Consider the following 7,139-nt stretch of genomic DNA (forward strand, 5'->3'; position numbering starts at 1 on the left):
TCCCAGGATAAACCTTAGGTCTAGCTGTAGCCCAAGTCAGTCTCAGTAGTGCTAGAACCACATTGTAGATGACAGGCTGAGCAGAGAAATGGGGGTCTTGCCTAAAACAGCTGCCTAGTGGGCCCATGATAGAGACAAGATTTGAATTAGAGACTTTTTTGATTTATAGTCCAGTCTTTTGGGAACAACACAGCAGTACCTCCCAAATCTAATGCCAGGAGGATGTGCATTCAATTCAGCTAGATCAGCACCTGTGTAATGGAAACTATTTATTAAGAAAGACAAAACTATTTATCATTATTTTTACATTTTTATACCGCCCAATAGCTGAAGCTCTCTGGGCAGTTCACAAAAATTTAAACCATGAAGAACATAATAAAACAACCAACAATCTAAAAACACAAATACAAAATACAGTATAAAAAGCACAACCAGGATAAAACCACACAGCAGACGTTGATATAAGATTAAAAAACAGAATTAAAACAGTGGAAAGAATGGAACGCTTCACGAATTTGCGCGTCATCCTTGCACAAGGCCATGCTAATCTTCTCTGTATCGTTCCAATTTTCGTATATGTGCTGTCGAAGCAAGCACATATACTAAATAGTTCAGCTTTATTCCAAGTGGGGAAACAAGAAGGATTTTGCGTCTTCGAAATTTGGATCGAACCAAATAGTTTGATATGTGCACCAAATGTGGGGAGAGATTGAATGTGCCACAGTCTGTAAAGACTCCAAGAAGTTTTGGGACTTTGTGTCTGACAAGCTAAAGGAAGCAAAACATGGCCTAGATACTCACATTCTGTCAAAGACTTGGAACGCTCACTTTAAACACATGTTTAACTTTGATTTGACCCAGGCCTGATAATAAGAACACTTGCACCCATTCTGTTTGTGAGAGGAAACGGAAGCATAGAATAAAGACACAGACACAAGCGCTTGGGTTAAACTAGGGCCTCTTTATTAATAATTGGATAGATTCATCCCTCCCTGGATCTGCATGTGAAAGTGCGGGAATTAAGTCCTTAACTCACGCCACTTGCCTGGCTTATGGGCGAGCCACTCTCCAAAGCAAGGAGTCGGGAATTCCGGCTCCTTCCTTATGTGACACTTTGTAAGCGTGGGGAGACCGCCCTACAACACCCCTGCCCACTGCCATAAGGGACAGCGAGTAGGTGAAGACAGGATGGTCTCCAAAGGCATACCATATCCTGGCACTGGAGCTGCATAGCTCCCGAGGAGCAGGCCGTCCAGTTATGCCAATCACCATAAAGGTGCCAGAGTGCTCACCGTCCCTAATTCCCGCACATATCCCTGCCACAAATCAACCTAATTACTTACCCTCTCATGTAAGACGTCCAGTATGAAGTAGGTAAAACCATCAAAATGGAAAAAAATCCTACTCAGCCCCCACTCCAAAGGGAGAAACTGGCTAATCCCATACTAGAAGGGTGGGTGGGAGGGAGCCGAAATCGAAAGAGGCCGATGCCTCGGGCAGGCTGCCTTTTATAGGCACAGCCCCGCCCTACACCACATGGTCTGTGTTTCGCGCCACAGCAGGTGCCTTCATTCTGCTCCTCCCCCTCGCAACAGCCGGCCTCCTCCCAAGCCTTTGGGCTGGGCGGATACTGGATTTCCTGACATTAAGGATACACCTATATGGCTCCTAGTAACAACCTCTGAAATGATGAGCTTAATATTAGCTTAATATTAGCTTAATATTAGACAGAAAGTCCCTGGGGAAGATATGTTCCCCCTAGAGATGTTTCTGGACAATTTAAATTGGTGGGCTCCTGTACAAGTGAAACTCTTCACATATGTTAACTCCTCAGGTAAAATACCTAAGGGATGGGAGCAAAGCATAGTCGTTCCAATCTTTGAGAAAGGGGATAAATCTCTCCCAGACAACTATCGTCCAATCAGTGTTTTGGATGTTTCTTCCAAATTGTACACACAGTATCATTTGGATAAAGTTGGACAACAACATTATTGGTGAGGAACAAGCAGGCTTCCGATACGGGAAGTCAACTATAGATCAATGCTCTGTTCTAAAGCATCTGAGAGAGAGAAAATATGCAGGCGCCCCGAGGAAATATCTATATGCTGCTTTTGTTGATCTGACTGTTGCCTTTGATGGGATAAATAGGGAGATCCTATGGAGTAAACTATGGAGATTTGGGATGGGTAGGCGCCTGGTGATGTTAATCAAGAATTTGTACACAGATACCGAGCTCCAAGTGAGAGTAGGCAGGGAAGTCCCGCTGTCAGGGGAAATTGGCTCAACCAGAGGTGTAAGACAAGGCTGTTTATTAGCTCCTTTGCTGTTTAATATCTATGTGAATGACATCATTGAACAAGTAGCTGACAAATCTAATTTCCCAGTAGCTATTGGTTCGTGGAAACTGAACACATTGTTGTATGCTGATGATATGGTCCTTCTATCCCAAACCCAAATAAGCATGAGGAGACTTCAAAATTTATTTGGGGAAATATGCCATAAGAACAGTGGAGTGTGAATTATGCTAAGACCAAAGTTATGGTATTTGGTAAGGGTGTAATTCGTTCTTAGACTATCATCTCCTGGAACAGTCTAATAGATTCAACTATCTGGGGATCTGTTTTGTGCACAACAGTTCATGGAATAGCCATTGGGATGCTAGGAAACTAAAAGCCCAAGGTTCAACACAGTCAATGTTGAAATTTGCCAGAGTAAAGGGTGGTAGTCTTGTGTTGCCAGGTCTAAGAGTTTTTGCTACCAAGGTTCTCCTTCAGATGATTTATGGGGAGAAATTTGGGGTATTCCAGAGCCAACTCAGTTGAAGTCAGTACAGAATACTTCACCTCATGAAGGACTCCAGTCTCGTGAGAAGGAAATGCTTTTGCTCAGCCTTATCAGGATTAGAGACCTTTCCTCATGAGATGGTGAAGCAGAATACATGCTGCATTTTGAACTGAATGATTGTGATGTGGTGGGAGGTTAAAACACACACACACGATATAATGCTTTCCATGATCCGCTTTGGAGCTTGGGTGGAGACTTCATGGAGCAAAATATGGTAGTTCCACTTGACCCTACTGGATATTATGGTGGCCAAACTTCCCTAGAAGTAGGCATATAGATGGAGTGTTCAGCTGCCTCCCTCTACAGCAGGGATGGACAATTTTCAGAAGTCTGGACCCCATTTTGCCACCCCAGAATCCACTGGGGGGGCATACCCGTGCTTACTGCTGAATTTGCTAGTGACAATGTAGCAGCAGAAAAGGGGGGAAAGTGGTAGCAAAATTTAGTAGATTTAAAATAAAGCGAAATAGGGCTTCCTTTCTTTCTCTGTTGCTACCACTGCAATGCATCCACTGACTTAGGATGGTAAGCCAGCAATTCTTTTTGTTGCCGCTACCACTGCAAATTCAGCAGCTATGGGGCAGCAGGGACCACACAGAAGGGGGGCATGCAGCCTGTGGGTCACATGTTGCTTAGCCAAGCAATGTGGGCTGTACTGATTAACTAGAAAGATGTTCTTCTCTTACATCAGGCATTTCAAACATTGCCAGTGGGGATACCAAAAAGTCAATTACAACATTGGCAGAGACAATTTGTATTTGGCACAAAAATTCCCAGGATATGCAAATCACTTTTATATAAGCAATATTAGAAGGGTGGGTGGGGAATCCCAAATCTGACATATTGCTATGAGGCTAATAAACTCAAACATATTATTCCCTTGATGGAAGAAGATGTCTCTAAACAGTGAGTCAAGATGGAAGGGACAAAGGGTGAGGGAGTTCCAATTAGCACCTGGCCACTCTGGAAACATAATTCTTGATTATTAGAGCAGGTACAGAATCCATTCACACTGACCACACTGGAAGTACAGAAATTGAGAATGGAAATATTAACCCCAGGGTTCTCACTGTTAATTCCGATTGTTCTCCATCCGTCTTTCAAAGGCAGATTGACATCAGTGGAAAAGGCCAAGTGGAAATCCAAAGGATTTTACCGCCTCATGGATTTCTTTAAAAATGGGTGATTGATCAGTCAGGAACAATTGAAAGAAAAATTGGGCCAGGAAAGGGCACAGTGGTTAAAAATCACACAAGTGTGCTCCTTTCTCTCCCAGCCAGTAATTCAAACTGCGTCTACTAGGAATTTGTTCATGTTTGAACAGGAGGTGGTGAGATATACAGGAGCAACAAAGGGCTTAATAACTAATTTATGTAAGTGGATAGTAGCTCAGGAAACAGGCATAAGTGACCCACTCTGGACAGTCTGGAAAATGGACCTTGGAATCCATACAGAGGGGAAAAAATGGAATGCATTGTGGGACAAGTGTCCATTTAAAACAGTTTGAATTAAAAATAGGGAATTAATGTTAAAACTGATCCACAGATGGTATCTCACACCAAGGAGATTATTAATGATAACCCCAGGGACATCCCAGGGGTGTGGGTGCTCAGACATATGTGGTGGACCTGCCGTAGGGTATATAATTTCTGGATATTAGTCTTTCAAGAGATGAGTTCTATAACAGGATAGTGGGTCCATCCACCCCCTCACCTGGCCTGGCTAAGTTTATATATAGGTTTAGATACCAACCTCTTAAATAAAGAATTTGTGAGTCATCTATTGTTAGCGACAAGATGGTTGATAGGCAAGCACTGGAAAGACGGTAAAGGGCTTAATATCAAAAACTGGTATCAGAGTGTTTGACAGAAATTGACTCAAAAGTTGCTTGAGGACAATTAGATGGTGACAAGTTTGAAGGGGTTTGGAGGAAATTTATTGAATATGTAAATGAAGCAGGACATGGGAGAATGCCTCTGTCAGCATAAACAGAGATATGGAGAGCACAGGACTAAGGAAAGGAGGTTCGCTTCTGAACCTGTTTGAAAGAAAATGCAGTCTGCAAACAGGTGATCCAGGTTTTAAGAGTGGAGAATAATGAAAAAAAGTGTATTATCCAAATTAATGGATATCAATATTAAACCCAGGTGGAAATTGAAACTGTAATGGATTGTAAATGTATGACTTATTATGTGACTTATGTACTAGAACAAAAGAATACAACAACAACAACAACAACAACAACAACAATAATAATAATAATAATAATCAGGGATTTCTCTTACTTTGGTACAGTGTCCTTGTTGTGGGAGGCTCAACTAAAAACATAGTGTGATTTGGGATAAGTATGTTACTTATATGGTGACTGTCTGGTGGAAATGTTATAGGTACCTTGAGACATCCACATCTTCATAATAGAGCTGGGTAGGGATGTATGAAGCCCTTTAAGAAATGTAACTAAAATTATCAAATATGTTTTGACTTCACTCAAAATTGCTCAGATGTTATGCTGGGGCAGACATTCTGAATGAACTGCAAGTTTCACTATTGATGAAAACTAGTGACAATTTTAAGATGCCTTGATTGTTATTTTGATATTATATTGGTTTTATATGCTCTTTTAATTAATTATATGCATTTGATTTATATTGTATTGTTGAACTAATGTTGTTCCCTGCCTCTATCCAAAGGGAGAGGCAGGTAAGAAATAATAATTATAATTATTATTATTATTATTATTATTATTATTATTATTATTATTATTTTGGAGATGAACAGGTGCATACCATGCACTTCCCATTCCTGGGGAATTTTCACTGATTGGATCTAGGACCTTTGCCTAGGGGTGTGCATCCACTTCGGGTGAAGCCTGAAATCTGAACCAAAGTAGTCAACTTTAGAGGCAATTGGACAACCTGTGGTGTAAAATGGTCCAAAAGGAAGCAAGCTATTCCCAAAGCCTCACTTTCAAGGACAGTTAGTTTCAGTGATGTATAAAACCAAAATGGATACAAATTTGAACCTCTCACAGGCAAGCTATTCATAAGAGGACATGCCAGGCAGAGGGAAGTGGGGAGAGAGAGCAGTGCAGGCAGTTTTGTGACTGAGGCCATAGCTAGACCTAAGGTTTATCCCTGGATCGTCCAGGGGTCAAACCTGTTCATCGAGGTGGCACACAGGGGATCCCATGCTCAGGCAGGGATGAACCCGGGATGATCCCGGGATAAACCTTAGGTCTAGCTGTAGCCTGACTGTTCTAGCTTCCAACAAGCAAATGACTTTACCAGGGCTTTACTTCCAACCACCGAGTTTTAAGGGAATGGACTAGTGTAGAAAGAACTTCTGTTCCACTGTTGCATTGCTTTCTTGTGACTGTGCCTCTGGCAGCCATTTTGCAGGTTCCCCACAATCTGAAACAAGCTCCCATAGCACTTTCTTCCTCGATAATGGTACAGGGAGGGCAGGGGGCACACAAAAAAGAATATAGCAAACACAAGAAGACAGCAAATAATCCACAACAGAGGGGGGAAGGGAATTCTTTTAAAAATACACCCAGTGCCCAACCTTCAAAGACTGGCATTGCACAAAGACTCCTACATCTATCTGTCTGATATTTGAAAGGCATCATCCCATCAGAAGGGGCTATTATCTGATGCATATTTCATCCACTTCTGCCACACACACACACACACACACACACACTTATAGGTGCATGGTGCTTGCTTTAAAAAAACCACCAAACACTCCCCCTCAAATTTTAAAGGCACCTATCGCAAGACTCCCTTCACCTATTTGTGTGAAGTTTGGCTAGCTCCATCCTCTTGAAATAAGCTAATGTTCCTGGCAACTTTGTTCAATTCGGATAAAACACAAACAAATTATGTGTTCTTCCTTGCTACAAGGCATGATTTTAGTTATGTATTTCCTCAAGTATTCAGATCAGTATCACTCTGAATTCCACTCACTATGGAACAACAGCAAAAGTGGGTTGTTGCCCTCATGTCTTCCTGTGAATTTCCCATGGGGATATGGTTGGCCCAGGGCCAGTCCTACCATTAGGCAGAGTGAGGCCGCCTCAGGTGTCAAATGCTGGGATGTGACAAAGGAGAGAGCTGTGGCGCGTAAGCTAGCCTCCCTCCCTCCCTTTGGGTGTGGTGGAGGATGCTACACATTGCCAGCATTGAAGAAGTTTCAACTACCAGTCCATTCAGCATTTGTATACACAATGGGAAGGAGCACCTTGATGTCTTCACCTCAGGCAGATCTCTTGGGGTAGCCTTGGGGAGGCCACTGTG

The 7,139-nt window shown here is 42.4% G+C and overlaps 1 non-coding gene across 1 annotated transcript; it reads right to left on the reverse strand.

The window, feature by feature from the left end:
• Window positions 1-491: 491 nt before the first annotated feature.
• Window positions 492-597, reverse strand: LOC134413474 (U6 spliceosomal RNA). The gene has a single exon (XR_010026485.1). It is a non-coding gene; the product is annotated as a U6 spliceosomal RNA (small nuclear RNA).
• Window positions 598-7,139: the final 6,542 nt, after the last annotated feature.

This window comes from Elgaria multicarinata, chromosome 1 (assembly GCF_023053635.1).
Source record: "Elgaria multicarinata webbii isolate HBS135686 ecotype San Diego chromosome 1, rElgMul1.1.pri, whole genome shotgun sequence".
In the NCBI taxonomy this organism is placed as follows: domain Eukaryota; kingdom Metazoa; phylum Chordata; class Lepidosauria; order Squamata; family Anguidae; genus Elgaria; species Elgaria multicarinata.